Raw genomic sequence first — 19,471 nt, forward strand, 5'->3', positions numbered from 1 at the left:
TACTCATTCTCATTTTAAAGATGAAGAAACTGAGATTCCAATGAGATAAGAACCCAATCCAAGTTCCCTACATTTGTGGATTCTTTCTTTCCTTTCCCCAAAGGCCATCATTTCTCTGCTACACAATGCCATGCCTACAAAAGCTTCAGAAACATTTAGGACTGGTTGACGATATTGGTTTATGTACTCAGTTTTTATATGTATATTAACATTCAATTACATAAAGTAAAAATTAGGTTTGCATACAGTCAATTAAACTCAATAATAGCATCCAGCATTATATAACTCACCCAACTGATCATTGTGTAGATAAAATATTTATTGAGGTCTGAATATTATCATAAGTATAGTTGCTGTGAGCTCTCTCAAAACAGTTAAGCTTTGGCAAATCTGCCTGTGGTAGCCAGCTGGGCTCCATCTACCAGGGCCGTTAAATGTGCATTAAATGTGGAATGAAAGATTCCATTAAGGACAGAGGCTAAAGGAGCCTCAATGAGTCTAAAGCTCATATAACCTGGATGCCACGATTGGGTCAGTCCACTAAGAGTGTGTTCTGAGGTCTCAGGGATGCTTATGGTGCCTTAGGTAACTGCAGTTTCAGCTGTGCTAGCATGTCAGCCTGTTAAATCATTAAACTTCTGCACTCTTTTTCTCAAATGTTGATACTTTGGTTCCCTGGAGAGGTAAACCTCACTAAGACAGAGGCACCCACAGATAGGAAGCAGGCACTCTGCTAGTAATTAAGGAAGTGGCCTTTGATGAACATTTCAAAAAAAGACAGCATTGTTCATCTCTGTTTGTTCTTTAGTTCTTCTAGGTCCTTGTTAAACATTTCTTGTGAAAAAAAAAAAGTGCATGATAACAGGCTAGCCACTAGTGGGTCTTTATGCTGCTACTATCTGAATCTTAAGTCTAATGAAGACTTGTGAGTAATAATAAACATTTTGTTGTCCTCCTCAAGAAACAAAAACAAACAAAAAAGATAGCAGGGCTGTTACTAAGATTCCTAAGCACAAAAAACACAGCCAGTATCTCAAAGCTGCCCCGTCTCCACCTCTCTAACACCAAGGAGTTCATGTCCAGGACACATAAGGTACCCCACCTTGTTTCTCATCTTTGGAACAAGCACTCAGCCAACTTCTAGCTCTATGCACATTTTCCTAAAACTGAAAAGTCCCAACGCACAGGATCCTATAAGTGCAGCCCCTGCCAGCATGAGTCCACCTCGGGCTAAACTCCTCGGAACAGAAATGAGCTTCTAACAAAGCCACTACTTGCTAAACCACATCATAGCTCAGGTCCTGACAGGTCAAGAGCAGCAGGTGGTCTCGAAGATGGAGGATTTGCCTGGAAGAAAGGAGCCTGCATTGCAGGTTTGCCTCTGCCACCAGCTGGTTGCATGAACTTGGCCAAGTCACGTTCCCTTTGAAATGCAACCTGGCAGGAAGCTCCTAACGGCCGCTCTTAGAACCCCAACACCATGCCTAAGAAAACACTGGAAAAGGTGAAAACTTCCAAAAGAACTGAAAACAATAAAACTATCATTAGCACCCGGAAGAAACAGAAATGGATTTAAACATTCAAGCAGCAGACCACTCATGACACCCTTGTTATAATCTGGAAGAAAAAAGTTAAACCTCATCTGCCTGGAATTCACTAGGCAGACCATGTGTTCCTTCCACACTGTTAACCCCCAAGTTCAGAAATGCATAGATCTTAACAACTAGGAAACCACGTCACTGGCCCTCTAACGAAGAAGACTTGCTCCAAGCACTTGGAGTCTCTCTTCCTTACCGTCTCCTTCCTGCATTCAGAAAATAAAATCTTCCATGTCCTGGCTTCTGTAAATAGTGCTGCAATGAACACTGGGGTGCATGTGTCTTTTTGAATTATGGTTTTCTCAGGGTATACGCCCAGTAGTGGGTTTGCTCGGTCATATGGTAGTTCTAATTTTTAGTTTTTTTAAGGAACCTCCATACTGTTCTCCACAGTGGCTGTATCAATTCACCTTCCCCCCAACAGTGCAAGAGGGTTCCCTTGATTCACTTCATTGGGTACAGCAGAAATTAACACAACATTGCAAAGCAATTATACTCCAAAAGAAAATAAAAGAAAATAAAATCTTTAGGAAAAATCATGAAAATGATTATGATTAGAAAAAAGGAATACAGAGGAAAACGCAAAATAAATCATCATGAAAACTTAAGAGAAGATCGCTAAAGATTATTTACTGCAGGAACCTGATGAATGCTGTAAAAAAAACATTCAGCATCCTCATAGGATGCAAAAAGACCCAGCGGCTTTGTGAAACAAGAAGAGAAAGCTACAAAGGGAAACTAACATAAGACGCAAAGACAATGGGATTGGGTGACCTGTGGGTTAATAAAGAATTTCGGGAAAAGTTAAAATGCAAAAAGCAGAATCAAAACCAACATTAGCGAGAAAGATGGTGGCATAAGAGTAAATTTCTCAAACCCTCCGACCTCAACACTGACTGAAATGAAGAAAAAATTCCACACAAAAGTAGCAAAGAAACCATAAATATTGAAGCTTACAGTGTTGTATTTTTTTCTCATGGACTTAGAAGATGCAAGACAATTTGGGCCCACCCAAAATGCCAGCAATCTATTCACCATGCAACTCGTTCTTGAGAGAACTGCACAGTCTGACGGATGGAATTCCGGAAAATCCAGTGGTATTTGCCAGATGGGATGCCAGGGGCTGTGAGAGGGAGAAGCTGTGGAAGAGAGAAAGGATGCCCAATTTGGATGCCTTTTGCCCCTCTTGCATCAACAGCATTTTAAGGCCTCATTAGACTGTTTCTGGCTTTTTCCCTCTAACGCATTCTCCCTGGGGCCCTGGGGCCTACTCTCATCGGGGAGAGCCCACAGACTGAAAGGCTAAGAGCTGGGGGTAGAAGGAAAGCGGTGAGAAATGGCAAAACGGTTTTTCAGACGAGGACCAAGAGCAACCACCAAACTAACAGAAGTCATAAGGATCATACACCTGTCCCCCACGGCTGACACCCTGAAGCCAGGGGAAAGGGCACCTGCAAGGGCACTTGCTCAGGTACCACCAGCAAGTGCAGGAACACTTCCCCAAGGGGCAACTACCTATAAGCCTGCAGAGAACTGATGGCAGAGAGCCCTTCCATGTTTCCCAGGGCTCTGGCCATTAGCAGCTGCAACTCCACTAATGCAGACAGAAGCAAAACCACATCCCGACCACACCCCACTGGGAAGACGGCACAGCACGTGGGTGATGAGCATCCTGGAGCCCAGGCTACAACCACGTGACCTTGGACAAGCCACTTAACCTCTCAGAGTTTCAACTTCCTCATCTGTAAGAAGATAATAACATTATCCTCCACCCCAGGAGTAGGTCTGAGTGTTGTGAGCCTGAAGCTTAAACAATTTGAGGAGGGGACATTCTTTAGGGAAAAGACTACAAACTTAGAAAAGGGACTATTTATTTGAAATGAGATAAGAAGTCACGACAAATAATAAACTTCTAACAGCCTACAGGTACCACAAACATTGTGCAGTCCAGAAAAATAACATTTTTATTAATTATCTTCCTGACAATATATTCCCTTACCTTCCTGGCTACATTCCCTCTTCCTGACAATAATTTTACAATATCATTTTTTATAGAGAGAGTAGAAACTTCAAAATCCCCTCTAGCAGGTTGACTGAAATGTGTTTATTATTATTAATAATTGTGTAAAGTTTCCTTCAAGTCCACCAGTTATTATTTCTATAGTGTAAACTTTAGGATTGTAGTCAAATTGGGGGAAATCGCTATCCAATTTCGTTCATGTATATTCTGTAATACTTCAGGGCATTACAACTGTGCTTGTGTGCTGGGTAATCATAAATAATCTTTGATTTGGTGGTATCATCTGTGTTCCTGCCAGTCAGTTCCACACCAGGGCAGTTAGTAATGGTTTAACTATACACAGGAAAAATATATATGAAACATATGCGTATATATATACTATATTGCATATGTGTATATGTACTACATAATATATATAGTACATATATGTATATATATTTACATGTATATTATATATACTATATACACTATATATTTGAAATACATATGTATCTGTATGTACATACATATATATGTGTATATATATATATATATACACACACACACATATATATATGTATGTTTATATCTCGCATTAACTCAAACTAAATTTCAACTTCTACTTACCTAGGTCCCTAAAATGCCCCTGACTACTCCAAAAGCCCCACATCCCACTCCCAAAGAAAAGTATGATAAAGGAACATCTGGAGGGGAGTCCTACAGCAGTCCTAACCAGCCATGGTTAAAATTACCTTTTTTTTTTTTTTTTTTTTTTTTTTTTTTGCGGTATGCAGGCCTCTCACTGTTGTGGCCTCTCCTGTTGCAGAGCACAGGCTCCGGATGCACAGGCTCAGCGGCCATGGCTCATGGGCCCAGCCGCTCTGCGGCATGCGGGATCCTCCCAGAACGGGGCACGAACCCGTGTCCCTTGCATCGGCAGGCGGACTCTCAACCACTGCGCCACCGGGGAAGCCCAAAATTACCTTTCTTTTGATAACTGTATAAAATATATGACTATCTGAACATGTTTCCAGGGCCTCTCCCAGGACCTTGGAGGAGTAATGCGACAGTGAGAGAACCACAGTAGATTCACAGGTGGAAGGCCCTGAAACATCCTCCCAGGAAGCATAAAAGAAGCGTGACACGGTGTTTGGCTCCAGAAGTGATCAATATCCCTCTGTGCAGCCGTGCCACATTTCTGATGGAGGCACCTGAGACCTGTCCAGCCTTGATGAACCTCTACCTGTGAAGCTGCACATCTCACCCTTCTAACTTAACCTCAGACCTCAGGCAGGAGACGGGGTGGGCCCTGGGGGGCAAGATCTGTAACACTCACCAACATTGAGTTACTTTCACGCACACAGTTCAGATTTTATCTTGGTGAGAAAAACATTCAACACCTGTGCTAGCAAACACTGCTATTGCTATGGACCACAGCTCCAGCAAAATACTGTAATTCATATTTTTGCCCGGTTTGCTAAAACATGCTGAGGCCAATCGGTATTTTAGACTCTTGTTAATTTTCCCACTCCCTTGCAGCTCCCTCCATGCCTCAGTCACACCTTTGAACCTTTAAGCAGATATCATAAAGCTCATTACCTTATCCCCTTCAATCCCTGCAGGTTGCTCGGATGATGATATTTTTCATGAGAAGCACATCACAAGACATACCCCAGACCACAGTCCTCAAGGATCACCTAGGAACCCTGCTGCACACTTGGGAGTTTGAAACTGTTTTGATTCCCATTCACCAGAATTACCCTGATCTCCTCTTATGAGCTTTTATACGGATTTCTCTCAGCGGCTTCCCAATGGCCCTGGGAGGCTCTCAAGGCAAAGCCTTAAGAAATAGAGCTATGGCCCTGGTTGGCAACATATGTACACCAGGAATTTGTTGGGAAGCAGCAATGCATTCGATGGTAGAATCAATGGCAATTTTCATATTCTCCTTTATCGTTCCCTAGTTATTTTAGAAATAATAAAGGTTATTAAGATAGGGAAAACTGTGGTCTTACTGAAAACTTAGGAGAAATGATGTTGATGGTGGGTGGGCTTAAAGGAAATTCATTCCATCTGCTCCCCAGGGAGCCTACAGTCTGTACACTGCTCTGAGCCCCGATGAGACTGCCCTTCACTCGGCGGGGCCTTGGTATCCACAAGAGCATCATTAAGAAGCCGCCACACAAAATAAGGATGAAATTGAAGTGGAGGGGACTACAGAACACAAAATCTTCTTTGAAATTACTCACAAAAGCACATATTCTTAAATCATGGTGCCCCCTCCAAAAAAAACCATATTTATCTTATGTACGCTGTGAATCTTGGTGGGTACACACACACACACACACACACACACACACACACACACACACACACACACACACAGAAAGCCCACCCTCCTAGATTTCTGAGGGGAATTAAAAGAGACAATAAACATGTAGAACCTAGAAAAATTCTGGTACATTTTAAGAGCTAAATATATATTAGCTGTTACTGTTCTTATCAGGAATAATTCATTCATAATTTAACAATCCACATTTTAACAAGTTATAACTGTTGATAGATATTAACTAGCAACTATGCTGGTTACCCTAATGTCACAAATATTCAAAATTCCCACTAGCACCAACGCATTTCACAATACGGCACCTTTTGGTTTAATTAACATCTGAGAGGTGTGTACATTACATAGGGGAACCCTACATCTATTTATACACGAATCTATATATATATGCATGTATATGTCAGGTTTATTAGTTTTATTCTAACTGCAAAACTAATACATTTTTACGGCAAATCACGTAGAAAAATTAAGAATACAATTGCCTCTAAACTTCTCTCTCGAAGAGTCACTGGTATTTATTTGTGATCTATGGATTTTGAGTTTTTTTCCCATCGATATATAAATTTTATTTTCTAAAAAAAAAAAAAATAGAACCAGAGTGAACATAAGCTTTGCAACCTTTTTTTTTTTTTTAACATCTTTATTAGGGTATAATTGCTTTACAATGGTGTGTTAGTTTCTGCTTTATAACAAATTAAAACAGTTATACATATACAAATATCCCCATATCTCCTCCCTCTTGCGTCTCCCTCCCTCCCACCCTCCCTATCCCACCCCTCTAGGTGGTCACAAAGCACCAAGCTTATCACCCTGTGCCATGCGGCTGCTTCCCACTAGCTATCTATTTTACATTTGGTAGTATATATATGTCCATGCCACTCTCTCACTTTGTCCCAGCTTACCCTTCCCCCTCCACATATCCTCAAGTCCATTCTCTAGAAGGTCTGCACCTTTATTCCTCTCTTGCCCCTAGGGTCTTCATGATCACATTTTTTTTCTTTTTTCTTTTTTTTTTTAGATTCCATATATATGTGTTAGCATATGGTATTTGTTTTTCTCTTTCTGACTTACTTCACTCTGTATGACAGACTCCAGGTCCATTCAGCTCACTACAAATAACTCAATTTCATTTCTTTTTATGGCTGAGTAATATTCCATTGTATATATGTGCCACATCTTCTTTATCCATTCATCTGTTGATGGACACTTAGGTTTGCAACCTGCTTTTAAAGTGCATTACCATATCAGGACTATATTTCACTAAACATTCTCTTAAAACCTAATTTTAATGGTTGCCAGTATAATTTACTACACCAAATTTTCTTATTTTCGTTGTTTTCATAATTTGCTATTTATAAAGTAAAGAGATAACCCTTAAGACACGTCCACATTAACTTCCTTAGGATAATTTTCTGAAAGTTGAATTTCCAGAATCAAAGGACACACATAATTTTATACACACAGGCAAAGAGCCTTCCAAAACAGCTGCTCCAAGAAACACTGCTATCTGCAGTGTGTAAGACTGCTCACTTCCTTTTCATCCCACCAGTACTCAGTATCATTGTTTTTCATCTTTGTCAATTTAATTAGTGAAATGCAGAGGCCCATTGTTTTCATTTTCAGTTGTTTGAATACTACAGAAAGTTGAACGTTTTTCATAAGTTCAACTGGCCATTGGCATTTCTTCATTGGCAAACTGCCTGTTCATGCCCTTCACTCATTTTATGATTGGGCTGTGTACCCATTCTAACTTAAAAGTGCTCTTCATAGGTTAAAAACATTAACCCATTTTCTATATTTTTAGTTATAAACAGTCCTCTCATTTCTTTTCACCTCTGAATTATTTTTGCCAGATGACCACTGTTGAGTACAAAGTAAAATCTGTAAATCACTTCCCCCTCTGGCAGAACTGCCTACATAGAATATCTGCTACTCTGGTATTTGATAACTGCAGAAGAATAAATTTTCAACTGCATTGGTGATTCTCTCATCAAATTATAAATATATTTAAATCTTTAATTCACCTAGAAATAAGTTTAATGTATTTCTATGAATCTAACTTTATTTTACTTTTTAAAATACTTCTCATTATTTTTCTACCAGCACTGAGTAATCCACCTACTCCTTGATAACTTATTGCATATTACATGCTTACATATACATGGGTCTATTTCAGAGCTTTCTACCTGTTCCATTGATCTATGCGTCTAAAGATATCACTACCAACATGCTGTAATTATTGTGGATCTGAATATGGCATAATTAGTGGTAATGTTAGGGATCAGTTCAGGAAAACAGACTGCCTGTGTTTAAATCACTGTCCTATCTCTTACCAGCTAGATGGCTTTGAGAAAGTTTGCTAATGTCTCTGTGTCTTAGTTGCTTCATCGACATAACATCAATAATAATCATCTCTTCTTCGTAGAATTATTGAGGAAATTAAAATGAGCTTATGGATATAAAGTGCTCAGAACAATGCCTGACACATAGTGAGCACCCAATAAAGGCTCTCCATGGTATCTGTTCCCTAGGGCTGTGATAACAAAGTATCACACCCTGGGTGGCTTAAACAACAGAAATGTATCGCCTCACAGTTCTGGAGGCTGGAAGTCGGAAATCAATGTGTTCCTCTTATCTCCCTCACCTATTTCTGGCATCCCCATACGACCCTTCCCTCTGACAACTACCTGTTTGTTCTCTGTATTCATGAGTTTATTGCTGTTTTGTTGTTTGTTTATTTGTTTTGTTTTTTGATTCCACACAGAAATAAAATATTTGTCTTTCTCTGACTTATTTCACTAAGCATAAGGTCCATCCATGTTGTCACAAAGGTAAGATTTCATTCTTTTTTTGTAGCAGAGTAACAGATACACATATATCTGTATATCTATATCCATATATATATATATATATATATATATATCTCACATCTTTTAAAATCTGTTCATCTGTCAGTGGGCATGTATATTGCTTCCATATCTTGGCTACTGTAAATAATGCTGCTATAAACACTAGGGTGCATACATCTTTTTGAATTAGTGTTTTTGTTTTATTTGGATAAATATCCTAAAGTGGAATTGCTGGGTCGTATGGTAGCTCTATTTTTAATTTTTTGAGGAACCACAAATAAATGATAATAAATGAGTCATGGGAATGAGATGTACAGAGTGGGGAATATGGTCAATCAGAATTTAATATTTTTGGACGGTGACAGACGGTAAATAGACTTACTGTGATGAACATTTTGAAATGTATAGAAATATCACTATGCTGTGTACCAGGAACTAACATAGTGTTGAAGGTCAATAATACTTTGAAAAACAAACAAACTCATAGAAAAAGAGACCAGATTTATGGTTATAAGAGGCAGGGGGTGATGGGAGGGGGAATTGGATGAAGGTGGTCAAAAAAGTACAAACTTCCAGTTATAAGATAAATAAATACTAGGATGTCATGTACAACATGATAAATATAATGAATACTGCTGGATGTTATATATGAAAGCTGTTAAGAGAGTAAATCCTAAGAGTTCTCATCACAAGGAGAAATGCATATTTTCTTTTTCTTTTATTTTGTATCTGTCTGACACGATGCATGTTCACTAAACTTACTGTGATAATTCCTTCATGAAGATTGTAAGTCAAATTGTTACGCTATACACCTTACATTTATACAGTGCTGTGTGTCTATATCTCAATAAGACTAGAAGAAAATAAAACAAAATTCTGGGGACTTACCTGGTGGCGCAGTGGTTAAGAATCCGCCTGCCAATGCAGGGGACATGGGTTAGAGCCCTGGTCTGGGAGGGTCCCACATGCCGCGGAGGAACTAAGCCCATGCGCCACAACTACTGAGCCTGCGCTCTAGAGTCCGTGAGCCACAGCTACTGAGTCTGCATGACACAACTACTGAAGCCCATGCACCTAGAGCCCGTGCTCTGCAATAAGAGAAGCCGCCGCAGTGAGAAGCCCACACACCGCAAGGAAGAGTAGCCCCCGCTCGCTGCCAACTAGAGAAAGCCTGCGGCACAGCAACAAAGACCCAATGCAGCCCAAAATAAATAAATACAATAAATAAGTTTGTAAAATAAAATAAAATCCTGAAAAAAAGAAATCTGTCCTTAAAAAAGGGAAAAAAATCAATGCGTTGACAGGGCTGGCTCCTTCTGACAGCTGAGGGAGAATCTGTTCCAGCCTGTCTCCAACTTCTGGTGGTTTACCAGACATCTTTGGTTTTCCTTGGCGTACAGATGGCATTACCCCAATCTCTGTTTCCATCTTCACATGGCGCTCTCCCTGTGTCTCTTCACGCTGTCTTCTCTCTGTGCAGGTTTGTCTCTGTCATAATCTTTAGAAGGACACCACTCATAATGGATTAGGGCTCACCCTAATGACCTCATCTTCTCTTTGTTAATTCTTCAAAGACCCTATTTCCAAATAAGGTAACATTCTGAGGTACTGAAGTTAGGACTTCAAGATACAGTCTTCTGGAGAACACAATGCAATCCATAACAGCCTTTGTAATGTTGAATGACGCCAGTCTCTGACAGTTTAGTCTTAATATTGGCTTTAATGTCAATGTTTCTAATTTTTGATAGCAAGCGATGACATTAGCTTTAGGTTTAGAAAAGCTTTGGTTTTTTTTGTTTTTGTTTTTGTTTTGAGTTTTGTATTACAAGGACTCCTCTCTCAACTTCCAGTTGACCAAAGCATTTAGTGTACTGGATGGCTTGCTAAACCAGAATGGATGTTGTATTTTATCAAAAGCCTTTTTGAGACTACTGAACTAATCATATGATTATTCCATGGTGATGTATCAATGTGACATATATCACTGCATTTCCTAATGTTGAATTTTCACTATATTTCTAGGATAAATCCTATTGCATTAGTGCTATATTATTCTTTAAACATTCTACTGAAGTGAATTTGAGAGTTTTTGTTTTGGTGTTCATTTTGATGGTTGCATCCATCTTCATCTGTAACACTGCCCTATATACTCCCTTGACAAATTTCACAACCAGGACTGTTTCTGCTTTTTCAGAAAAGAGATTTGTGGATCAACCCTAGGTGAACCTCTTCAATCTAATCCCATCACTGTATCTCCTAGGAACTACTCCAAGTGCGAGGCAGAAGGATGGCACCTTTTCCTGTCCCCAGCCTGGTACAATCTTTAGTCATGCCAATTTATTTTAATGAAGGAAGGGTGATTAAGCTACCTGTGCTCAAAACCCCTTCTTCCTCTGAAGCCTGGCCCATTGCACATATTTGTATGAATAACCCATAAAGGTGATGTCACTGGTCGCCAAGGGTCCTGAGATCCACAGAGTCCAGCTCAAAAGCCAAATATGGACTACTACTTAACAATAAAAAGGAATAAATTCTTGATACACACAACATGGGCAAGTATCAGATGTTATATGTGAACTGAAAGAAGCTAGACTCATAAAGCTAAATAATGCACGTTTCCATGTATCTGACATTCTAGAAAAGTCATGTAGAGCAGCAAAATCTGTCACCCCAACGTGTGTGTCTTTGGCATGAGGATTAATTTAGGCTGATTATTTTCAAGAAACAGAAGACACAGGGGACTACATCCAATATCCTGTAATAAACCATAATGGAAAAGAATATGAAGAATACATATGAATAACTGAATCACTTTGCTGTACACCAGAAGCTAACACAACATGGTAAATCAGCTATACTTCAATAAATAGATAAATAAATTTAAAAAAGAAAGAAAGAAACAGGTGACTCAGGAAGTCTTTCTTTTTACCTCCCCCTTAGCTACCTAAAGAATTTAGATAAAGGGCTTGTATCTGGAACAGGCCTATCACCAGACATGTCTGCGAGGATCTGGGCCGGGTATGGTGGGAGGAACTCGACAGGACCCAGAGATCAGAGCCCTTTCTGTATCCCATTGTCTCTGTGGGGCCCTGCAAACATCTGTCTACCAAACTTACGCTTTTCCAGCTCCCTGGGAATTGTCTTCCTCCCCTTTGACTCAAACCGCTCCCGCCAACGTCCTCTTTTGTCTTTGGCTGAGAACAGCATTTAAGGTGAGGGCCTCAGCCATTTTGGTGAGTTACTCAATTTTCCTGAGTCTCGCCCCGTATACACGTTATGAAACGTTTGTTTGATTTCTCCTGTTAATCTGTCTCATGTCAGTTTAATTCTTAGACCAGCCAGAAGAACCTACAAGGGTAGAGGATTTATCTTCCTCCACGACAGTCAAAACTATAGGAAGAGGGCTTCCCTGGGGGCGCAGTGGTTAAGAATCCGCCTGCCAATGCAGGGGACACGGGTTCGAGCTCTGGTCCGGGAAGAGCCCACAGGCCGTGGAGCAATTAAGCCTGTGCACCACTACTACTGAGCCCACTACTGAGTCACAACTACTGAAGCCCGTGCGCCTACAGCCTGTGCTCCGCAATAAGAGAAGCCACCGCAATGAGAAGCCCGCGCACCACAAGGAAGAGTGGCCCCTGCTTGCCGCAACTAGAGAAAACCTGTGCACAGCAACGAAGACCCGACGCAGCCAAAAGTATAAATAAACAAATTTATAAATAAATAAATATATATATACATATATGTATATATAGGAAGTGCAAACATATCAGCAGTTACTAGGAGTGGAGGGTGAGGAAAGTGTTTGCCCACAAAGGGGCAGCATGAGAAAATGTGGGCAATACTGGGAAAATATATCAATACCACATAAGGGGTAAGCAGATAGGGGTATGAGTGAAACAAAATTGGCCACAGGTGATAATTATGGAAGCCAGTGATGAGGATTCATTACGTTATTCTGTGGTACATGTTTGAGGTCCTACCAGACATACACTTAAAAAAAAACAAACACACAGGCCAAATGCATGTGCGGCAGGGGCTTGGGAAACATGGCCTCAGGGCACCCTTTCCAACTCCAATCATCTGAGGCCTTAGCCCTCCCTAAACGGCCTACTTCATGAGCGTGCTATCCAATGACTTAATAAGCCAAGAGACGGAGGAACAGAGAATAGCAATTAAGGAAACAGAGGCAGCCCAAACTTTGGCCCATCCAAGCGAAATGGCTATGCTGATGCTTTTGTTAATGTCTTGAGGTCAGAGCCAAGAGATTACTCCCAGAATGACAGGCTTTGCCATTTTAGGGCCTCCCTGGGAGTTCAACTGCAATGTTCAATGTGCTTCAAAATCTGAGCTTCTATGAAAAAGTTTATGGCAAGGCTAAGAGCATAGCCTGTCCTCCCCACCCCTCCCCGGCAGGAGGCACATAGCACGTCTCAGGCCTGGCCCAGCTACAGGTAAGGCCCGTGGGTCTCTTCCCTGACCGCAGATCTCTGAGCTTAAAGGCCCTCTGCAAGCTGCCTTCCGGATTTGCTCTTTCACCTCCCACTTCCAGGTTCGTACCCGAGACCTGGCTCTCCCCCAGGATGTGGGTGCATCCTCAGGATGGGAACCAGATTCCCCCTTGCGCTCTGCTCCGGACAGTGCCGCGATGCGGTGTCCCTGGATCACCATGATGTTTTAGTAGGAAGCAGCTGCCTGAAGAGCACTCCTCCCAAAGCGTCTGCAGCTTTACTGCAGGAGACAGATAAATTGCTGTTGTTTTTGAAAGCCACTTCCCTCACTAGGAGCGTCTTGTTACCAAAGGAAAACCTCAGAAAAGTTAAACAATTAGCCAGTGGAATCACATTGCTTCCTGGCTGCCCATCAATCCAGAGGGGACGAGAATTCTCATGCACATGGGAGCTCACCAGGGGAGGCAGGTACCACTCTCCACACTTTACTGATAAGGAAACTGCCTCCAGAAGCCATCCAGCTAATAAGGAACGAAGCTAACGTGTGAAGCTGGCTGGGAATGGTTCTCTCTACTCCTTCATCCTCCCAGAGTGGGCGGAAACTGCTCATTTGATTGGTAAGCTGGCCACTCCTTGGGCTACATTTCACTAGGGGCAGTCACGTGTCTCAGAGGTGCATCTCTCTGCCGCTACAGCCTCTGCCCACCTGAGCTCAGGTGCCAAGTTGCCCACCCTGCTTTCATCTCCCACTTCCCAGTTCATTCCTCCTCCCAATCCAGGTGCAGTAAGCCCACCTGGGCAGCACCATCATGCTCTCTCTTTCCTGGGGACCAGCAGTAAGAATTAAGCCAGTGCTATCCATTCATGCAACAGGGTAAGCGGTGAGTCAGGACAGAGCTCAGGTGACAATGGTGAGCTTTACCTGAGCCCTGTGCTCCTGGAAAGCAGTGAGGGGTAAGAAAGCCACCCCTCCCTTCTGTGTTCGGGCACCTGCTTAGTACAAAGACGCAACCCTTCCCCACATGGCTTAGATAAGACTTGGGATGTCCCCTCTGTACACCTACGACAAAGCCAGACATAGATCCCCTGCAAAGTCCCATTCTTTGTCTCAGAAATAAGCAGCTGAACTGTTTATCTCCACTGACCAATCTGGACAAAATACCCACTAACTTCCTTCTTTCCTCCCAACAGGGCCCATGAGAGGATCACCTGTCGGCAAAACAAAACAAAACAAAACAAACCATTTCCTGCTCCTGTGACAGATGAGGCCACCTGCTCACCCCACCCACCAGGGCCACGTCTCCCCATCGCAATACTCCTTCTCCCGGGACCGCAAATGCCCCCCTTGGTAAACTCTTCACTACTGTCCAACTTGTATTTTTTCCTTTGACACTGTCTTCAGAAGGATGGAAGATGAAACCTAACTCCCACTTGAAACTTAAACACAGTTTATCAAACATTCTGCAGCGAGGGGTTAGAGAGCACGGGCTTGGATTAAAGGAACTGGTACCTGCTTCCAGCTCTCTGTGCATGTACTCTGTTGGGGCCCTGGGTCGGCTGCCCCAAAATGTATCTCAATGGCCTATTGGTTATTTTGAATTAAAGTTACTTAAGAGATGGCCAACGCAAGAGGAACCCTCTGACCCTCCTCTCCGACTCCCAGAAAGCAGGAAATAAATCTCTCACGTGAAAGGTGCCCTCCCCACGTCTGGAGGTAGAAGGACACCCTATGGCCAAAGACAGAATTTGGCCCTAGAAGCCTATATAAACACACCTTGTTACTTCTTTAATTTACTACCCCAAGCCCAAAGGCTGTTTAGATTCTTCACTAATTGAGCACCCACAACCTTCATTTCTTGGTCCTGTCCATTCCTCCCAAATTTATTGTTTCTTTGTCTGAAGAGCATAAAAGTTGCCTGCTTTGGCCACCTTGAAGGTCCCATTTCTAGGGAACTCTGTGTGCATGAATTAAAACTTGTTTTAAAAAGGGTACAAATGAACCTATCTACAAAACAGAAATAGAGTTACAGATGTAGAAAACAAACTTATGGTTACCGGGGGGAAGGGGTGGGGAGGGATAAATTGGGAGATTGGGATTGACATGTACACACGACTATATATAAAACAGATAACTAATAAGGACCCACTGTATAGCACAGGCAACTCTATACAATACTCTGTAATGGCCTATATGGGAAAAGAATCTAAAAAAGAGGGCTTCCCTGGTGGCGCAGTGGTTAAGAATCCGCCTGCCAACGCAGGGGATACGGGTTCGAGCCCTGGTCTGGGAAGATCCCACATGCCACGGATCAACTAAACCTGTGCACCACAACTACTGAGCCCGCGTGCCTAGAGCCCGTGCTCTGCAACAAGAGAAGCTGCCGCAGTGAGAAGCCCACGCACCACAATGGAGAGTAGCCCCTGCTCGCCACAACTAGAGAAAGCCCGCACGCAACAAAGACCCAATGCAGCCAAAAATAAATAATAAAATAAATGAATTAAAAAAACAAAGAATCTAAAAAAGAGTGGATATATGTATATGTATAACTGAGTCACTTTGCTGTATACCTGAAACTAACACAACATTGTAAATCAACCATGCTCCAAAACAATTTTTTTAAAAACCAACAAAAAACTTGTTTTTCTCTTGTTAATCTCCCTTACATCGATTTTATTATGAGTCCAGCCACAAGAACTCAAGAGGGGTTGAGGGGGAAACCTCTACCTTTCTGACAGCTCCGTCAGTTAGACTTCTGAGGAAAGGTGCACAAGCATCTGAACTCCGTCTGTCGCCCTCTTCTGTTCTCTCCCGGTTCCTGAACACCGGAAGAGCCCCTGTCAGCTCACACCACAGCACCGCGCAACTCCCTAAAAGTAAACCAAGACTGCCCAAGGCGAAGAGTGGCCTCCTCCGACTTCTCAGGCACTAAATGATGACACCCGGAGACAAAGCAGGCACGTGAAAGCGGATGCTTCTCCTGTGCATAAAACACAACACTTCTAGGGCTTCCCTGGTGGCGCAGTGGTTAAGAATCCGCCTGCAAATGCAGGGGACACAGGTTCGAGCCCTGGCCTGGGAGGATGCCACATGCCGCAGAGCAACTGGGCCCGTGTGCCGCAACTGCTGAGCCTGCGGTCTAGAGCCCGCGAGCCACAACTACTGAGCCTGCGTGCCTGGAGCCTGTGCTCCGCAACAAAGCGAAGCCGCCACAGTAAGAAGCCCGCGCACCGCAACGAGGAGGAGAGGCTACGCTCGCTGCAACCAGAGAAAGCCCACGCGAAGACCCAACGCAGCCAAAAGTAAATAAATTTACTAAAAAACATATATATGTTTAAAATAAAACACTTTCGGAGAAGTGTTCTCCTCTGTAAGCTACAGGGGTACCCATCACCTCTCCAGCCCCTTCAGTGCTAGGGTCCCCCCCGGAAGACATCAGGGGACACCCTCTGATTTGGCCAAGCAGCTGAGAATATAAACAGCACATGTCTTTTTTTTCTTCCACATCTTCATTGGAGTATAATTGCTTTACAACGTTGTGTTAGTTTCTGCTGTACAACAAAGTGAACCAGCTATATGTTTACATATATCCCCATATCCCCTCCTTCTTGAGCCTCCCTCCCACCCTCCCTATCCCACCTCTCTAGGTCATCACAAAGGGACGAGCTGATCTCCCTGTGCTGTGCAGCAGCTTCCCACTAGCCATCCATTTTACATTTGGTAGTGTCTATATGTCCTGCTACTCTCTCACTTCATCCCAGCTTGCCCTTCCCGCTCTGGGCCCTCAAGTCCATTCTCTACGTCTGCGTCTTTACTCCTGCCCTGCCACTAGGTTCATCAGTACCGCTTTTTAAAAGTCCATATATGTGCGTTAGCATACGGTATTTGTTTTTCTCTTTCTGACTTACTTCACTCTGCATGACAGATTCTAGGTCCATCCACCTCGCTACAAATAACTCAGTTTCATTAGCACTTAAGAAACTCAACTGCTGGGGGCCTTGGGCAGCAGGAAAGCTCTGTGACCAAGGGTGACTGTGCCCCCCACCACCTGAGATCCCTTTGAGGACTGAACACATGACCATAGGATTATGAGACCAGTGCTCAAAGGCATGAGAGTTATGGCTGGTCTCTGGGGCTGCAGCAGAAATTGGCAGCTACAAAAGACCAAGACCAGGGGTCCAAGTGCTGAACTTTTTAAACAAATCCTTGAAACATTTTGCAGTACACACTGTGTGCCAATCCCTGGGCTGGTTCTACCAATGTTATCTCATTAAATCCCCCTCCACCAAACAAACAAACAAATAAATAAAAGCATTTGATTTAAAGTCACAGAGACTTAATACTAAAACAGAACAGACAGACCTCAGACTTCCACCAGGATATGCAGAATGCCTTCCTTGTCTACTCATCTGCATAGTTATTTTCTTTTTGTTCTTTCCTTGAGTCTAGCTCAAGGGATCTTAAACTGCACTGTGCATAAGAATTACTCAACCAAACATACTTTATCACGAGCACCTGAAGGGATTTTCCAAGGGTAACCTTGATAGCAAGACCCAATTTATCTGTTGACTTCAGAACCCAATCCCCACCTGGGATTCCAGTCTGCTGAGTTACAATTTATGATCATCACAGAAGGGGAAGCGCAGCGGGCACAGGTACAGGCAGAGCGTCAGCATTCGGAATGTCCTAGGTGATAAAAACATATGAACAGAAGCTCTTGAGCTGTCTCTGTCACTCGCAGTTTAAGGATGAATAAAGTGAGTGAGTTGAGTCAGAGACGGGGACCAAAATGAAAGTGCACGGATTAACAAATTGTGGTAGATCCTTGCCATGGAAGACTACTCAGCCTGAAATATTAATACACACAACGAGATGGATGACACTCACAAACAGTAGACTTAAGCGAAAGAGTCAAGCGCAAAAGACTATATACCGTGTTATTCCTTTTATATAAAATTGCAGAAATGGACACACTAGAGTATCAAAAAGCAGATAAGTGGTTTCCTGGGGCAAGGAGTTGGGGGAACATGACAGGAGGCAAAGAGGGGGATAGAGAGGAAGTGATGCCAAAAGCTCAGCTTGTCTATACACCGGTGCCAAATCGAATCTCGGAGTCAGTTTTGGGTGAAATAGAAAAGGATAACTTTATTGCTTTGCCAGGCAAAGGGGGCCACAGCGGGGCTCCTGCCTCAAAAAACTATGTGCAAAAAGCTATTATTTTCTACTTCACCCAAAATTCTGTCTCCGAGATTCGATTTGGCACGGGTGTACAGAGAAGCTGAGCTTTTGGCATCAGAAGGAGGGCTTCTTGAGGTGAGGGAATGATTCTGTATCTTGATGGGATGGTGGCTACGTGACTGTATACAGTGATCAAAATTGACTATGCTGTACACTAAAAATTTTATAGTCTGGAAATACTGTATCTTAACGCTTTTTTTTTTTTTTTTTTTTTTTTTTTTTTGCGGTACGCGGGCCTCTCACTGTTGTGGCCTCTCCCGTTGCGGAGCACAGGCTCCGGACGCGCAGGCTCAGCGGCCATGGCTTACAGGCCCAGCCGCTCCGCGGCATGTGGGATCTTCCCGGACCGGGGCACGAACCCATGTCTCCTGCATCGGCAGGTGGACTCTCAACCACTGCACCACCAGGGAAGCCCTGCATTTTTTAAAAGGGGAGGGGAAAAGCTCACGATCCCCCCAGAAAAAGATTAGAGAACCTTATCCCAAACAAAACGATTAAGCAGTAAGGGTCAGAAGAATGCATAAAGCAGAATCAGATTCTTCCCTTCAGATTTCTCCTCTCTCATTTTTGGAAGGAGAAAGAAAGGAAAAAGAAAACGTGAGAGGTGCATATGAATCTTTCCTTTCATATCAGGGCGGTAATCAGTGCAGAGAAGTGGGTAACAAGTTATACCAAGAGTATATAATTAAACTGAGCAATCATTAAACTGGATTTAAGAGTGCTTGTGTTTGTGAAACAACAAAATATTTACAGACATTTTCTTCATCCCCTTCATTAGTTTCAGACTCCGCAGGAAATACAGAGGTTGGGAACAGGTCCTAATGAGATCGTGCAAATTTTAACTACCAAGGTTACAGTGGCAAAGAGACAGCACGGAAAAACACTCATGATGAAATGTTAAGTGAGAAAATCAAGGTATAAAAATGATTCTGCACTAACATTACAAATGGTTAAAAAAAAAATTATAAGCCTGGTGGAGGTGGGGGGGGGGGGGGGG

The sequence above is a fragment of the Lipotes vexillifer genome, unplaced genomic scaffold, assembly GCF_000442215.2.
Source record: "Lipotes vexillifer unplaced genomic scaffold, Lipotes_vexillifer_v1.1 scaffold53, whole genome shotgun sequence".
NCBI lineage: Eukaryota > Metazoa > Chordata > Mammalia > Artiodactyla > Lipotidae > Lipotes > Lipotes vexillifer.